Below are 18,108 nucleotides of genomic sequence, written 5' to 3'. Positions count from 1 at the left end.
AGCCAAGCTTGTGGGGGCAGAGCTGGCCGGGCGCCGGGCCCCCTCCCGGCTCCAGCCCCCCACCTCCGTCTGGCTGCCGTGTGGGGCCAGGAGACTGGATGTGTGTGGGTGGAGGTAGGGGTGGAGATGTCTGCTCCTGTCTCTGTTTTCAGATCTCTGCTCCTGCCACCTCCCTCGAGGTAGATAGGGAACCAGCCCAGAGACGGCAGGCTGCCCTAGTTTCCACTAGTGGCGGTGGTGGGACCAGCCCTTTGCTCCAGGCTGGGATGGGACACACTGCCAGGTGAGGGGTCTGGGGCATGGTGGGAAGGACCCTGTGCTGGCCAGAGGGGCAGGCACGCCCCCAGGCCTGCACCCTGTCCCGTCTCACCCAGGGAGACTGCCATCCCCCGCCTTGTCAAAAGTCAGACAACCTGGGCCAACCAGCTCCCAAACCGGTTTCCCATGAGATCCCTGGTGGAAGTAGGTTCTGGGTGCTGGGTGCCTGCCTCCTGCCCCCCCATCCAAGCACCGAGGTCTGCAGCCTCCCCTTGGCCCCCCAGCTTCCACAGTCTCCCCAGCTGAGCCCAGGGAGCACACCGCACCTGCCAGCTTCCCTGATGACCAGCACGAGAGTACGACCAAACCCCCTTCAGAGCCCCAAGGGGCGACCCTGTGATCGCCAGGACCTTCACGTCAGCCCAGAATCCTGAGTTGTGGGGCCACACACCTGCCTTCAGGTGTGGAATTAGACCAGGATCGGCCAAGGTCAAGTGAGCCAGGCTGGGAGCCACGCTCCCCCAACCTCTCCGCCCCAAGCAGCCGCTTCTTACCTCAGGTCTGGGCAGGCCCCTGGCCGGACTCTGCCTGTGCGACTTCCTCCCCGTCCGCCTTCTCCCAGGGCTCCCAGGCACCCAGCTGGAGCTTGTCTGGGCAGGCAGGCCCAGGTATGGCTCCGCCCGCGTGCGTGTCTCTTCCCATTTCCGGTGGCCCCACAGCTCCTGCCTCCCTCTCTCATTCCTGGATTTCCCTGCAGGGGCTGACTTGGACTCTTGGGTGCTGAAGCCTCCCCGGCCCTCACCACAGCCCTTAATGGGCTTTCAGCACCTCTGTTCCGGGCCTCCTGGGCTGTGGTCCTCCAGGGGTCCCTGAATGTCTCTGAGTCTCAGTGCCCCCTTCCCAAGGGCTGGTGGGCGTCACTTCCCCCATCACCGTATGTGATGACCAGCTCTGCAAGCTCCGCCTCCTCCTCTCTGAGCTCAGACCCCACCTGAAGCCTGGGCCCAGACTCACCTGCCTGCAGTAGGAGCAAGCCAACAGCCTGCAGCTGGCTGGAGACAGGAGGCAAGGGTGGGGCTCTGGGGCCTGGGGACTGGGGGCACGGTCCCTGCTGTCAGATATTCAGCCTCGTGTGGGGCACAAAGAGGAGCTGACACAGAGGAAGGATGGGGGCAAGAATGGGAGGGGTTGTGGGCAGCTGCGCCAGCTTTCCAGGGATACAGTGGGGAGTAGTCCAGGCAGGCTCTGCTCCGTCCATCCTGGAGGTCCCCACAGAGGCCTGGGCCTCTGTGGACCACTCGTGCCCACCCCCACCTCCCCTGCCCAGCTCTACCTGCCTGGCCCCTGCGTCACCCTTGAGGCTTTGCCTGAGGCCAGCAGTTCTCCTGGCCCCACTTCCACAGGTGGCTTGTTTCCCTGCCCACCCCTCACCCCAGTGTCCCTAGTATCGAGAACTGAACCACCACTTTTTCCAAGAAGTCATCCAGGCAGTTGTTGGTTCATTTGGCAAAGTCTGTTCCAGGCACCACTGCGGACTCGGCCCCAGGTGAGGCCCTGAGCCACACAAAGACACCTTGAGCACCTTTCCTCACCTCCCCCTGCCGCAACACAGGGTTCCCGTGGGTTCCCCTCATCTGGGGCCTATTCCCCAGGGTCAGAGTCATTTCTTTCCTTGTCTGTGAACCCTGCCAGATGACCAAACCCACACCCCAGCACAGGGCCTGGTGCAGAGAAATTCTGGGTGACTGGTGGGTGAAGGAGCAAATATGGGGAGGAGCAGCGGATGATGGATGGACAGACGGATGGACACGTGGACAGACTCAGCCACATACTTAGTGAGTGCTTATTGAGGGCCTACTGTGTACCAGACACTGTTCTAGGCACGGGGGACACAGCAGCAAACAAAATATAAAAGTCTCTGCCTGGACTTCCCTGGTGGTCCAGTGGCTGGGAGTCCACCTACCTGTGCAGGAGGAATGGGTTTGATCCCTGCTCTGGGAAGATTCCGCATGCCAGGGGGCAACTAACCCACCCATCACGACTACTGAAGCCGCTGCCCTAGAACCTGTACTCCACAAGAGAAGCCACTGCAATGAGAAGCCCATTCACTGCAACTAGAGAGGAAACCCCTGCTCACTGCAACTAGAGAATACCCGCGCACAGCAATGAAGACCCAGCACAGCCAAAAAACTTTTGCCTTCCTAGAGCTGAGAGAGACAGATAATAACTTGATTAGGAAGTTAATATGAAATATTTTCAGTGATAAGAACCATGGAGCAAAATAAAGCAAGGGAGGCAGAGAAGGATGGAGGAGGGAGCGTTTGTTTTGATTTTCTCTAAGAATATGACACGACACAGACTGAATGTGATGAGGGAGGTAGACTTTGCGATGTCTGGAGCAAGAGCATTCTGGGGGCAGGAAGAGCTCGTGCAAAGGCCCTGTGGTGAGTGGCTGCTTGATGCATTTAAGGAATAAGGAGGAGCTGGGCATTGCTGAATAAAGGGGTCGAAGTAGAGATGAGCCCAGGGAGATGAAGGAAGGATGGATGGACAGATGGGAACAAGGGAGGGATGCGGGTCTGGTGAAGTGTGGGAGAGATCCAACTCCCTGAGGGAGGGTCTGCCTCTTGGCCACAGCCCAGCCCCTTTCCTGGAGGCTGTTTGTTGTCCCCAGATCACCTTTCCATCTTCACCCCAGGGAAATTTCTAACTGCTGATACGACTGCTGCTCTGCCCATGAGCTTGGGTGGCTGCTCTGCTCAGCAGCAAGATGTGCCCACAATTGAGCACAGATGGGGCACCAGGAGAGTGGTGGGGTGTCAGGGAGAAATAGGCTTGCAGGAAGACAGCCTGACCCCTAAAACCACGGAGTTTCCCTGGAGCTCTGAGAGCGGAACCCACGGCCCCAGAGACGCCACCCACCCCGATAAGGACACCAGGGGAGTCCCTGTGACTTCCTGTATACCTGCCGGTGACTCCCCTACTCCTGAACCCACATTCCAACCCCCACGCTGCCCCACTGTGCCCTCAGGGCCCTGGCTGGTGATGTCATCGCAGGCTCTTCAGGTGAACCGGAGGGGCTGGAGCCCTCATTCGCTGGATGCACCTGGGGGAGGTTGCCTAACGCCTGCGCCTTGGGCCATCTATGGAAGGAAAGCACACACCTTCGCCCTGCTTCTCTTCCAGCAGCAAAAGGAGGAGGGGAGGGGATGGATGGGAAAGTGCCCTGTCAGAGCAGGTGTCTGAGAAGCACTTGTGGGGCTGGGGGCTGGGTCTCTAGGAACCCCCATCCAGGACCTGTGGATTATCTCCTCAACTCCCACTACACCTGCTTTTTCATGTGGGTTTTACAGATACAGGTGGGGTTGGGTGGAGGGATTGTTAAGTAACACATCTGAGGTCATACCCAGACAGTCTGGCTCAGGACCAGGGCCCTTTAGCTGACCCTAGGTGAGCCCTGCCTCCCTCTGCTCAACCCCACCCCCACTCAGAGAGGAGTCTCGGGAAATGCAGACCCCTTCATTGCTGGGGTGAGGGGGACGTGTGAAGGGGTATAAAGGGTCCCCAGCTCTGACATCTCACACTCTAGCAGGACCTCAGGCTCAGTCTTCAAGCTCCCTCTGAGAGCTAGTGCTACCCACAGTCAGAGAGCGAGCTCCCCACCCCCAGGGAAACCAAGGAGTGCTAAGCTGAAGTGTTGCAGAAAAGAGACTTGCCACATCTGTGAGGGGGACTCAATGGTCTCTACTTATTTTTTTTTTTTTTGGCCATGCCATGTGGCATCTTAGTTCCCCAGCCGGGGATCAAACCTGTGTCACCTATAACGGAAGCACAGAGTCTTAACCACTGGATTGCTAGGGAATTCTCAATGATCTCTAAAATAATTTTCTAATCCCAGGTTAATTCACATGGGTCATTTTTCACTAATTCACTTATTCATTCACTAAACTAATACTTGCAGATTGACTCCTGGGTGCCAGGACCTTCCTCACGTTTTCGAAAGCAAACTGCCACAGGGCAGGCAGCGGCGCTGTGACTGGCCGTGGGGCTCTAGAGCAGACTGCCTGGGTGGGACATCCCAGCTCCTCTTGCCAGTCAGTTTGCCTCCCGTGGCCTTGGTTTGCTTATCTGCAAAATTAGAGTGACATCAGTATCAATCTATGGGAATTAAATGAGAAAATGCTAAGTGCTTCCAACAGTGGCTGGCATGTGGTAAGGGCTCTGTCAGTGTTTGCCATACCCACATGCAGAGGGGAAATGAAATTATGGACCTTGCAAAGACTGCATAGTCCATGGGGTCGCAAAGAGTCAGACAAGACTGACTTTCACTTTCAAAGCCCGTTATAGTTTTTACTGCTGTCTCTGTATTGAACAGAGTTGGCCTCTTCCTCCTTTTTGGCCACATTTGGAAGAAAGTGACCTCCCCGGCCAGATGTGGGTGTACAAACCCACAGCTCTCACTGTGCTGGGATGGGCAGAGAGATAGCCAAGGGAATTACCCTGCTTCCCACGAGGAGTTCATTCCCCACCTTCTGCAGCCTTGGACACACGTGTTTCAGGTTCTGCTTGCACCTGCTCCTTCATCTGCACCCAGTCTGAGGATCGGGAGAAACTGGTTCCAGTTCTGGGTCTGCCGCTCACTGGCTCTGTGAGGCTGAACAGGTCAGGGCCCTCCTCTGAGCCTCAGTGTTCCCATCTGTGAAATGGGGATAATAAGATGACCATGCTACAGTGTTTTCAAATGAATCACAGGAGGAGACTTGGGGCAGCGAAGCACTCTGAAACCACTCTGCCAACCAAAAGACTCATTTCGCCATCCCAACAACTCTGTCGAGTGTCTGTCCCCAAGTGTCTGAGACCAAGGGCAACCCAGAGAGAAAACTTTGCTCATAGCCCATGTGTGTGGGTGGCGCCAGGCCACATGCCTGGCATTCCGTGACCCTGCAGAGGTTGTCCTTGTGTAGTCCCGGGGTCCTCTGTCAAGCTGACTGAGTTCAGGACAACTGAGTCACATTTTCTTCTGGGTCCCCCCATGTCTTCTTGAAGTCAGCACTCCCCGGGTAGCAACAAAACACAGGAAATGGGTTACAAACCAGCTGTGAAGACTGTGGGGGCAGGCGCTGTGGGCCTAGAATAGGGCAGCTCTTGCCGGGGCTATGTCTCAGAAAAGCTTAAAGAATCTCTTATCATAGTCCCAGGGTGGCCCTGACCTGCCCACGGGTCCCTTATTGGGACCAAGTGTCTCTCACCTCTCCTGATCACCTATCTCGTGTCTGCTCAGACAAATCCCACCCTCTGCCCTTATAGCCTGATTCAAATGTCCCCTCTTCAAATAGGCCTCTTGGAGTTATCCCATTCTTCCATAGGGGAATTCAGCCTCTGAACCTCTGTTGGAAAGGGGGTCATCTCAACCCTACTCTGCTTGAGTTCTTGGATGGGCTAATAATAAGATTGACACAAGACAGATTAACAGGAGAAAAAGAAACAAATTTTAATTTGTGAGCAGGGAGGTCTCAGAACTGGGACCCAAGGGACTTCCCTGGTCCAAGAGTTAGGACTGCGTGCTTCCACTGCAGGGGGCGCAGGTTCGATCCCTGGTTGGGGAACTAAGATCCCACAAGTTTGCAGTGCAGCCAAGAAAGAAAAGAAAAAAAAAACAACGAAACCAAGAAGTGGCCAAAGCTGGCAGCTTTTATACATTTTAGACAGAGAAACAATAAAATTTTGAGGAATTAACAGGACAAAGAAACTTATCACTTAATTAGTGAAGAACCTAAACAGAGTTTGGGGGCTTCCCTGGTGGCTCTGTGGTTAAGAATCCACCTGCCTATGCAGGAGACGCGGGTTCTACCCCTGATCCAGAAAGGTATCGCAAGTTGTGGAGCAACTAAGAACGCGGGCCACGACTACTGAACCTCTGCTCTGGACCCGCAAACTGCAACTGCCGAAGCCCACGCACCCTAAGGCCTGTGCTCTGTGACAAGAGAAGTCACCTCAATGAGAAGCCTTTGCACCGCAGCTAGAGAGGAGCCCCCACTCACCACAACTAGAGACAGCCCACACAGCCACGAAGACCCAGCACAGCCAGAAATAAAACAGAGTTTGGACTTGGGGCTGTAAATTAGGAAAGAAGTAACAAGGTTTGTTTATGCAGCTTCTCAGCCCAAATTCCCCCTGTCTGGCGATAAGGGTGTCCTTCCTCCTCCATCCACAGGAAGGGCACCTTTCACATCAGAGAACTGTTTCCTGCTTTTCAAGGAGACAGAGGAGGGTCAGAGCTTCCTTCTTGCATCGGCTGATGCTTGAATAACTTCAATTCAAAATAATCAATACACCAACGTGGCCTACTAGGGGCAGCCTGCCCTGATTCCCACCATCTCAAAAGTCCTCAGCACTTTACCTACAAGAATACTACCATCCAACTCTCCTGAGCATCTCTATGCCAGGCCCTTTCCTTTATCAAGCTTTAAAGTGTACATTAGTCCCTTGTCATGTCCGACTTTTTGCAATCCCATGGACTGTAGTCCATCAGGCTCCTCTGTCCATGGGATTCTCTAGGCAAGAATACTGGAATGGGTTGCCTTCTCCCACTGCAATGGGTAGCCATTCCCCTCTCCGGGAGATCTTCCCAACCCAGGGATCAAACCTGGGTCTCCTGAATTACAGGAAGTTTCTTTACTATCTGAGCTACCAGAGAAGCCTAAACTCTGCATGGACAGATTCATTTAATCCCCATAACAGTCCTATTGAAAGATCAAAAGTGAAAGTTGCTCAGTCATGTCTGACTCTTTGCGACCCCTTGGACTATACTATCCATGGAATTCTCCAGGCCAGAATACTGGAGTGGGTAGTCTTTCCCTTCTCCAGGAGATCTTCCTACCCAGGGATTGAACCCAGGTCTCCCTCACTACAGGCAGATTCTTTACCAGCTGAGCCACCAGGGAAGCTATGGAGGGATGCGCTTATTATAGGCAAGGAGATGGAACCACAAAGAAATTGAGTCACCTACCCCAGAACATATTGCCCATGAGTGCCCGAGCTAGCATTTGAACCCATATCTGTGTTGGACCATAACTTGTCTCTTTTACGCAGCTTCTCAGTAAATGTATTTCATTCATTCATTCAACAAAATTTTTACAAGAGCCACTAAAATGCCAGACCTCACCCTTGGGCTCTGTGAACATGAGACAGACATCACCTCTGCCCTCATGGAATTTATAGCCAGATGGGGTGAAGGATTAAAAAAAGACTCAGCGAAGTAATTCATGAATCAAGTAATTCAATAAGTATGAAGAAAAATAATTCTACATAATATAAGGGCAAAGCAGAAGGCAAAAAAAAAAACAACAACAACAACCCACACATAAGGGCAGAGATGACATGCAACAGGGAACCTGCTCCTGGCCAGGTAAGCGTGGAAGGATTCTTGGAGAAGGTGACATTTGTTCTGGTGGACGAGGGAGAGCCAGTCTTGGAAAGAATGAGCCTGAGGCACAGAGTACCAGGCAGAAGGAACAGCTTGTGCACACAGGCTCAGAATGGGCTCAGAGCATTGGGGAAACAGACAGCTAAATGTGTCTGGAGCACAGAGGCAAGAGAGATGAGGCCGGAGAGGAGGGCCATGGAGACAGGGAGGGAGGTGCAATCTTGATCCCAGAGCAGGAGGAAGCCATGGGTGGACTTAGGCAAGAGGTGAGGGCATCCATTTACATTTTAAGGAAAGTAGCTGAAGAACTCGGAGAAGGTGATGGCACCCCACTTCAGTGCTCTTGCCTGGAAAATCCCATGGATGGAGGAGCCTGGAAGGCTGCAGTCCATGGGGTCGCTAAGAGTTAGGCACGACTGAGCGACTTCACTTTTACTTTTCACTTTCATGCACTGGAGAAGGAAATGGCAACCCACTCCAGTGCTCTTGCCTGGAGAATCCCAGGAACGGGGGAGCCTGGTGGGCTGCCGTCTATGGGGTCGCACAGAGTCGGACACGACTGAAGCGACTTAGCAGCAGCAGCAACAGCAGCTGAAGAACTAGTCCCTGCCCTGACTAGGTCAAGGCTGGTGATCAAGGCTGGGTCAAGGATCAAGGGTCCTGCAGGGTCAAACAGGAACTGTGCAGAAGTTCCCTAGGGCAGAGGGCAGGGCAGCTTCCCACCCCATCAAGGAGGGAGACACTGAGGCTGGTCCATCCACAGTAGCTAGTCCCCCCAGAACTGGAAGCCTGGCATCTGTTCATCCATCAGGTAGTCACCTGTCCATCCATCAGGCAGTCTCTCTGTCTATCTGCCCAACAGCCCTCTGCAGTCTTGGGTCCAAGGCTGGCCTCCTCTGCCCCTCACCAACAGTGAGCAGCTAAACAGTAACACCCGGCTCTCTGTATTGTTCAGACATAAACAGTGATATTTTCTTTTTTCCTTCTGTCTTTCGCTTTTGCCACACTGCGTGGCATGCAGAATTTTAGTTCCATGACCAGGGATCAAACCTGTGGCCCCTGAAGTGGAAGCTCAGAGTCTTAACCGCTGAATCGCCAGGGAAGTCCCAAACACTGAAATTTCCATTTGAATCAACATCTAAGACAAGAGTGAAATGACAAAGACATGTTGGAACTTTTCTTGTTCATCAGTGATATGAGCGATTTTTTTTTTTTTTTTTTTTACTGAATTGGATCACAGTCCTCAAAGCCTGGAATTCTTGCTGACTCAGATAAGCTTCTGAATACACTGCTGAACGGGAGAACAGTTTTCTGTTGTTTTGTGCGATTCACGACATAACAGCCACAGACGTGACACACGGCATTGAGTGTGCTACCACCATTTTCTCCACCACTTCCTTAAGCCTAGCGAGACGACCAACAAAGCGAGCAATCAAGGCCTGATCTCTATTGCAGCATGCGCAGACTTCTGTGGTATCAATACTCCCACCATGGACCAGTTCAAGGTATTGGACTGACCAAAAAGTTCGTCCGGGTGTTTTTCTGGAATATGTATCACGCCTTGAACGTGGAATCGGAGGAAAGCTGTGCCACGGCTCCCTATTCCACAGCATTTCTATGGTATCAGTGCGATGGATGTCAAAAACCACAAGCGCATAGATGACTCGTTTGCTAAAGCTGCCGTGACTAAGTACCGCAGGCTGAACAGCTGAGATGACAGAAACGGGTTGTCTCACAGTTCTGGAAGCTGGGAGTCCAAGATCAAGGTGTCCACAGGGCTGGTCCCTTCTGCTGGCTGTGAGAAAGGGCCCATTCTGAACCTATCTCCTCGCTTCTGGTGGTTCACTGGCTACCTTTGGCATTTCTTGGTCTGTCGAAGCATCACGCTGATTTCTGCCTTCATCTTTTTATGACATTCTGTGTGTGTGTGTCTGCATCCAAATGTCTCCCTTTTATAAAAACACCAGTCATATTGGGTTAGAGCCCACCCTAATGACCTCATATTAACTTGTTTCCCTCCCTAAAGACCCCCATCTATAAATAAGGTCACATTCTGAAGTACTGAAGGTGAGGAATCTCACATATGAATTGAGGGGAAGGATACAGTTCAGCCCATAACCATAGCAAAATGTGGCATAATAATTAGAAAGTAGTGTATTTTGAGCATTTATTACCATTTTGATTATAGTTTAATTGTAAGTTTATGTGATTTAATACAAGGACTATTTCATAACCAACAACTGGCTCTTGCAGGCCAGTATGAACAGGCCCCAACACATCGGAGGCCCTTGCCTCCCTCAGCCCTGTCCCAAGTCCCCGACTGACCTCCCTGCAGGCTCAGATGAGGGACAGGTCAGAAAAGCTGGGGGTAAGTCCTGAACGTCTCCTCTGAGGAACCCTGAGAGCCCAGTCTCTTCTTACCAGGAAAGGGTCCTGAGGGAAGGATGTGCCAGTGACAAGCTGTGGTCACAGGGCTTCCCGACCCAGCCAGCCAAGAGCTAGAAACAGTCCAAGTGCTCAGTGCCAGGAAGCGGCTCAGAAAGTGCAGCCCAGCTTGCCCCACTAGGGTGACAAATCATCTCTGTTTGCCCCAGACTGTCCCCACTTTCAGCCCTGGATGTTCTGGGTTCCGGGAAATGCCTGAGTACTGGGCAAACCAGGACAGTTGGCCATCCCCGCCTTATGGTCAGCCTCCCCAAAGCTGCTTATAAATACCAAATTCAGGGAAAATAGGGCTTCCCTAGCGGTCCAGTGGTGGAGAGTCCGCCTGCTAATCCAGGGGACACAGGTTTGATCCCTGGTCCAGGAGGATCCCACATGCCGTGGGGCAGCTGGACCCATTCATCACAACTACTGAGCTTGCACCCTAGAGCCCGGGAGCCACAACAAGAGAGGCCCACCACGACAGGAAAACCGTGCATTGCAGCTAGAAGAAAGAAAGAAAGCGAAGTTGCTCAGTCGTGTCCGACTCTTTGTGACCCCATGGACTGTAGCCTACCAGGCTCCTCTGTCCACGGAATTTTCCAGGCAAGAGTACTGGAGTGGGTTGCCATTCTCTTCTCCAGGGGATCATTTCGACCCAGGGATCGAACCCAGGTCTCCAGCATTGCAGGCAGATCCTTGCCCATCTGAGCCGCCAGGGAAGCCCATGCACCACAGCTAGAGAGTAGCCCAAGTGCAGCAACAAAAGTGCAGCCAAAAGTAAATAATAAAATAAATTTAAAAATATTTTAAATAAAATAAATTTGATGAAAATAAGCAGGAAACAAATGTGGCATCTCTACCCATCCCGAGGACCTGTTTGTCTGCTCTGAGGTGAGGCTGGTATCCAGAGCCTACTCAGAAATGCTCTGCAAAGCCGGTGGTGTCAAATCTGTGTCTCTGGGTCCAGCTTCCAATAGCAGAGGTGTGGGGAAAGGAGGCTCCACCCTGAGGGGTGGGTAAGTGTGGGACCCTGGAGCCCATCCAATCCCAGCTCTATCACACACTTGCTGGGTGACCCTGGGGAGGTGACCTGACAGCTCTGTGCCTCAGTGTCTCCATCTGTAAATTGCTCCTACCGCCTTGGGTGATTGTGCAGCTTCCGTTAGATCGATCACAGAAAGCATAGTGCCTGCATGCAGCCGGCACTTAAACAATGCTGTATGTATGGTAGCTGCTCAGTCGTGTCCGACTCTTTGCAGTCCCACGGACTGTAGTCCACCAGGCTCCTCTGTCCGTGGGATTCTCCAGGCAAGAATACTGGAGTGGGTTGCCATTCCTTTCTCCAGGGAATCTTCCCAACCCAGGGATCAAACCCTGGTCTCCTGCATTGCAGGTGGATTTCTCTACAGTCTGAGCCACCAGGGAAGCCCGATGCTACCAGGAAGCAAAGCCGGTTGGAAGGATTGTGGGTGTTTCTTTCCATTTTAGAATTATTTCCATTGTGGCTGTTCTAAAATTGTTTTGTGCAACACAATCAAAGTAAAACAAAAACCGGAGGTATCTATGTGCCTGGGTGGATATAAATAGAGCCTGAAACCAAATGTTACACTGTGGTGAGGGGGTATGATGGAGGGCTGCACCCCAGACACTGCGGCTGGCCCCAAAGCGTGCCGTTCCGGGAGGTGTATCTTTAGAACAGCTGACAGGAGATGCAGCTGGCTGGTTGCTCTCTGAGGTTATGCCAACCCACGTCAGGACTAAAAACCTGAGCAGACTAAGGAAATCGGAGGCGGGCAGGCGCAGCTCCTGAGTCAGAGAGGGTGTCTGTTCTTGCCGGGGAAGGCCAGCACGGGCGCATCTCAGGCCCACCTCCACAGCTGACACAGATTCCAGTCCCCTCAGCACTCACTGCGCCTTGCAGAGATCGGCCTCAGCAACTTGGGGAGCCGCCCTGGCCCCCAGGGCAGGAACATCTGCCCCCCACCCCTGCTCCGTTCATAGAAGGGGCAGCTATCTCTCCTCCCAATCTTCTTCCTCCCTCGCCTCTGAGCTCCTGTCCTAACGTAAGATTTGCTAGTGCAGGGTGCGGAGAAGGCAATGGCACCCCACTCCAGTACTCTTGCCTGGAAAATCCCATGGACAGAGGAGCCTGGTTGGCTGCAGTCCATGGGGTCACGAAGTGTCGGACACTTACTGAGTAACTTCACTTTCACTTTTCACTTCCATGCATTGGAGAAGGAAATGGCAACCCACTTGCCTGGAGAATCCCAGGGACGGGGGAGCCTGGTGGGCTGCCGTCTATGGGGTCGCACAGAGTCGGACACGACTGAAGTGACTTAGCAGCAGCAGCAGCAGCAACAGTGCAGGGTGGGGCAGGTGGTAGGGGAAGGGGCAGTTCAGGAACAGAATGTAAGGAGGTGCTCACTGCCAGGAGCCCAGGACTCTATACTCTCACTCGAATCTGCCTTGGACTCTGCGAGGCAGGCTCTCTTATTATCTCATCTCAAAACCAAAACAAAACAAAAAGCACAAGCCACAGACAGCACAAGGTGAATCACCCTGGAAAGCAGCAGGGTCAAGATCTGAACCTAGGCTTGTCAGGCTCGTGTCCACTGGCTTAACCACTGAGCCATTCTCCCCGCTCCCTCCACCCCCACCCCAAACCTCCCCTGGCACGTGGACACCTGCCTGCACCTCAGGCGTGGCAGAAGCAAGCCCAAGCTAAGTTTGCAGGCTGGAGCTGGGGGCCCAACTCTGTCCAGACCCACCCAGTGACCCTTGATCAAGTCCCTTCGTTTCTCTGTGTCTCGGCTGCACTGTCTGCGGAAGTTGATGGAGCAGGAGGTACAAACTGCAGTGGCCGCCAAGGGCCGAGCAGGCAAAGCTGATGAGAGCAGGAGGGAGAGGAGAATGGGTGGGGGGTGAACTGGAGAGTAAGGGCCATCTTGGGGAGCGCTGCCCAGCTCCAGCCAAATGTCACTTGAAAGGGTTTGGGCCCCGTGTGGCCTGATCCTTCAGTTCTTTTGAGAAAAGCTAGAACTTCTAGTTCGGACTTTGCCTTCCAGTGCAGAGGGTGCAGATTCGATCCCTGGTCAGGGAGATAAGATTCACATGCCTTACAGCCAAAACACCAAAATGTAAAAAAACAGAAGCAGCACTGTAGCAAATTCAATAGACTTTAAAACTGGTCTACATTTTAAAAAATTGTTTAAAAAGAAAAGGTTGAGATTGATTTCAAATGGATTTAAAGCCCTTTGAGAGTCAAAGCCTATGTACGGGGCCAGATACCACCATGGGCCTCTCACTGACAGCATTTAGACCCCATGTCAGAGCCTTGGGGTACTCCCCGATGTCCATGTGCCCCTTTAGTGGGATGGAACCTCACACTTTCAGCAGGGCTCACAGCTCTCCCGAATAAAGACATTACTCCCAAGTTTCCCTGGCAGTTAAACGTGGCCACGTGACCGAGTATACCCATCTGCCCCACCGGGAGATCACAAAGGCTAACACTGATATGGGCCACGTGTGGTTGTCAACACTTTGCTACATTAACCCCTTCATGCTCACAGCAGCCCCACTGCTGCTGCTGCTAAGTCGCTTCAGTCGTGTCCGACTCTGTGCGACCCCATAGATGGCAGCCCATCAGGCTCCACCGTCCCTGGGATTCTCCAGGCAAGAACACTGGAGTGGGTTGCCATTTCCTTCTCCAATGCATGAAAGTGAAAAGTGAAAGTGAAGTCGTTCAGTCGTGTCTGATCCTCAGTGACCCCATGGACTGCAACCTACCAGCTTCCTCTGTCCATGGGATTTTCCAGGCAAGAGTACTGGAGTGGGGTGCCATTGCCTTCTCTGCAGCAGCCCCACAGCAGATACTATTTTATCCACTTTTTTCAGGTGCAGAAACTGAGGTGCAGATGCCCAAGTTCACACAACCCAAGAGGAACAAGGCCAGGATTCTCCCCAGACAAGCAGCCTTGCTCTCTCTGTGGGTCTTGTCACCCCAGAAGAGTGTAGGCATGGCAGTGGCAGGGATGGGGTTCAAGACAAGGGCACATGTCCTCTAGCTCCCAGCACAGAGTCTGGCCTGGCTGAGGAGTTCCATCTCCACAGAGGGGAGCAGAAGAGCTCAGTGGACAAGAGTCCACTTGGAGCCCCCAAGATAAGAGGTCACTCCTGGATAAGCCTCCTGTGTCTCAGTGTCCTCATCTCTAAAATGGGCACATCAGGAGCTTATGAACGGTGGGAACAAATGTACATGCAAAGCGCTGAGCCCAGGGTCCAGCAGAGTCTGAGAACAGTGAGGATCCAGGACTGTTCTAGTCCAGCCGAGCCCCCAGGGAACCAGAGAGAGTTTGGGGCTTGAGGGGCCTGCAGTGGGTGGGGATATTTCAGCCCACCTGTGCCAGGGCAGCCACCGGGCAGGGGTCAGAAAATGTATATCTCGTGCTCCTTCCTCCAGCAGCCCCAACCTGACCCCCAAATCTGCAGGGCTCCCTAGGGGGCCCCAAGGAACTCCTGATGGGCGAGAGGACCAGACTGGCCGAGGGCAACCCTGGGGAGGCTGGCTCAGTCAGGACCCCACCCCACTTGAGAGGCCCCTTGTTGCCAGCCCTGCCCTGCCCTGCCCTCATTTGCCATCTGCCTGGCCCCTGGGGTTCTGGTGCCTCCAGCTGCTGGGTTTGCTCATGTGATGCCCCAGATGCTGTGAGTCAGAATACAGAGTCACAGGGCCACCCCAGGATCAGGGCTGGGGGTGCTGACCCTACAGTTCAAGAGGAGAAGGAGGCACTAGGGTTTGGGACTGAGGGGGCCACATTTCTCCCATCCCCCAACCTGCACCCCCCAAATCCCACTGCCCCCTCCGTGTTCTCTCTCAGAGCCCTGCCGTGTAGAGAAGCCCGCTGCATCCCTGAAAGGGGTGCAGCCCCGCCACCCACCACCCACACACAGCTCTTGCTGAGGAGGAAGTGACCCGGGGCTTGGTTTGGCTGGATCACCATCCATGTAGCCCCCTTCATGGCTGTCCCTGCCCGGCCTCTCCCATCTCTGTCATGCTGGACCCAGCTAGGAAGGCCACGCACACGGCACACAGACCCGGCTCTCATGGCAGTCTGAACAGAGTATCGCAGGAGAGAGTGAATTTATTAAGAACAAAGAGCAAAGATAATGTGGACACCGCGAGCACAGCAGGCCGACACATTGACAATCTAGGGAGAGTCAGCTGGACAGTGTTAGAACAGCAGGCCGACTCGACAGAGAGTCAAGGATTTTCATAGGTTAGTGGCCAATTTTTATGTCCTCAAGGGAAAGAAAATTTCTGCTGGAAGGGTGGCATTAGATGACTGGTTAGGGCGCTATAGGCTGAGCACCGGGGTGGGCATTTTTCCCGAATTTGGGGTCAGGGAGCTGGCCGGTAAGGACCAGGGGCTTCCGGCAATGGTTACAAAGGGGCTTCCCAGGTGGCGCTAATGGTAAAGAACTCACTTGCCAATGCAGGAGACACAAGAGATGCAGGTTCGATCCCCGGGTCGGGAAGATCTCCTGGAGAGGGAAATGGCAACCCACTCCAGTATTCTTGCCTGGGAAATCCCATGGACAGAGGAGCCTGGCGGGCTGTAGTCCATAGGGTCACAAAGAGTCGGACAAGACTGAAGCAACTGAGCGTGCACCAACGCACAAAGGGAGTCGGTTCCGGAGGTGACCTTGGCTCTGGGACTCCACTTCTGTAGCCTTGGGGCAGGACTTCATACTGGCCACAGCCCTGCCCGCTCTCTCACCTGCCCTTCTGGGTGGCCACCTCCCGCTCTGCCCCAGCCCTGCATTTCCTTCAGCTTCTCTCCAGGCTGAAGCGGCCTTCAAGACTGGACTCCTATGTACTCGTCCCGCGGCAGCTGTGTGGCCTCTGGCCAATCACTGCCCTCTCTGGGCTCCTCTCCATCCAGACTCAAGGCCTCCTGCCGCAGATTCTGAATTATTTGATTTTGGATAACGCCTCTGCATGCTAAATCACTTCAGTCATGTCCGACTCCTTGCGACCCTATGGACTATAGCCCTCCAGGCCCTTCAGTCCATGGGATTCTCTAGGCAAGAATGCTGGAGTGGGTTGCCATTTCCTCCTATGGGCGATCTTCCTGACCCAGGGATCGAACCTGCGTCTCCTGTGACTCCTGCATTGCAAACAGATTCTTTATAACTGAGCCACTGGGCAAGCCCTGGATAATGCCCAACATTAGTAATTTATTTTCAAGCCTCTCCCACCAAGTGACTTCATGTCAGCTAAGGGGAGGATGGAGTTTTCTTCCTGAGAGTCTTGGGTATCAGGTTACCATTTCTCACTGGCTCGGCCTTTCCCCAGGAGTTATAGGGTACATGGGGATAAGGATCTGAAAGGTGGAGGCCCCAGAAGGTCAAAGTCTGCGCCCATTAGAAGTAGAGAATGAAACCCTTGCTGGCCAAACACCCAGAGTCTGCACCTGCTGCTCCGCAAACAAGCCTCTGAGCAGCAGGAGGCCTGAGGCCAGGCTCCCGCGGGCACATAGCCAGGGCCACCCTACCCCAGCCGTGCTGAGCCTCTACCAGAGCAAAAGGGGCTGCTACAGGCCAGGAATATACCATAGTCACCCATGGGGTGGGCCATAAGATGTCACAGAAACAGCCCGGTCCTGGAGACATGCAGACCAGAGGTCCTGTCCCCCCACCATCACTGACTCACACTGACTTTGGGCACGGCCCTTTCAACTCTGAGCCTCAGTGGGCCTAATCCTAGCAACAATACGGTAAATGAAGTGCCCAGCCCAGAATCCAGCCTAGAGTTAGAGCAGAAAACCGCACCATAACAGGAAGAGGGGGAAAAAAAGATAAACTGAATTTTCTTTTTTCCAGTGCTTACGGAAGTCAATAAAAAATGTCCAAGGTTAATAAATCAAAAAATAGCAGTATAAGCATGCTATTTATTCCCCTGGAGTAACCACGACATAAATTAAAACTGCTAAGTGGTGGACTCTGAGGAGGGGGTTGGCAGGAAATCGGGCCTTCTGATAAGTACTATTTAGCAGTTCACGTTTTAAAATATCTATCTCTTAAAAGTATTTGTCAAAAAGGGACTCAGCCCTTCCAGTGTTGTTTTGGGAGGTCATAACTCTTTGACAGGTGGCTCAGTGGTAAAGAATCCCCATGCCAATGCAGGAGATGCAGGAGACCTGGGTTCAGTCCCTGGGTGGGGAAGATCTCCTGGAGGAGAAAATGGCAACCCACTCCAGTATTCTTGCCTGAAGAATCCCATGGACAGAGGACCCTGGCAGGCTACAGTCCAAGGGGATCGCAAAGAGCTGGACATGACTGAGCAACTGAGTACACACACACACAACTCTTAACAAAAGTATTTGGGGCCTTTGAAGCCAAAATAGTGTCAAGTGCTCAAGTTATAGAATCAGGTTGCTAAGATTCAAATCCTTGCTTTGCAACTGGCTAGCTGTGCCACTTGGGGCAAGTTATTTAACCACTCTGTACCTCAGTTTCCTCATCTATTGAATAAGAATAATAATAACTCCATGCTGCTGGCATATAATTGTGAGTCTTTATTATTATTAAAGTAGGCAGAGAGCCAAAGAATTGATGCTTTTGAACTGTGGTGCTGGAGAAGACTCTTGAGAGTCCCTTGGACAGCAAGAAGATCAAATCAGTCAATCTTATAAGAAATCAATCCTGAATACTCATTGGAAGGACTGATGCTGAAGTTGAAGCTCCAATACTTTGGCCACCTGATGCGAAGACCTGACATATTAGAAAAAACCCTAAAGCTGGAAAAGATTGAAGGCAGGAGGAGAAGGAGATGACAGAGGATGAGATGGTTGGATGGCATCATCGACTTGATGGACATGAGTTTCAGCAAACTCCGGGGATTGATGATGGACAGGGAAACCTGCTGTGCTGCAGTCCATGGGGTCGCAAAGAGTTGGACGTGACTTGGCGAATGAACAACAGCATGTATGATTCATAAA

General features: G+C 52.9%; 1 protein-coding gene and 1 long non-coding RNA gene across 2 annotated transcripts in view; both read right to left on the bottom strand.

The window, feature by feature from the left end:
- ADGRG1 (adhesion G protein-coupled receptor G1) overlaps nt 1–1,211 on the bottom strand; it is a 44,874-nt gene extending 43,663 nt beyond the window's left edge. The window contains exon 1 of the mRNA XM_069552860.1: nt 813–1,211. The gene's annotated coding sequence lies outside the window, so the exon portion shown is untranslated. The remainder of the gene's footprint in view (nt 1–812) is intronic.
- A 2,798-nt stretch (nt 1,212–4,009) lies between these two features.
- LOC138419796 (uncharacterized) overlaps nt 4,010–18,108 on the bottom strand; it is a 30,996-nt gene continuing 16,897 nt past the window's right edge. The window contains exon 3 of the long non-coding RNA XR_011249069.1: nt 4,010–4,954. This is a non-coding gene — a long non-coding RNA (uncharacterized lncRNA). The remainder of the gene's footprint in view (nt 4,955–18,108) is intronic.

The sequence above is a fragment of the Ovis canadensis genome, chromosome 14, assembly GCF_042477335.2.
Source record: "Ovis canadensis isolate MfBH-ARS-UI-01 breed Bighorn chromosome 14, ARS-UI_OviCan_v2, whole genome shotgun sequence".
Taxonomy (NCBI): domain Eukaryota; kingdom Metazoa; phylum Chordata; class Mammalia; order Artiodactyla; family Bovidae; genus Ovis; species Ovis canadensis.
This window is presented reverse-complemented; position numbering and strand designations above follow the sequence as displayed.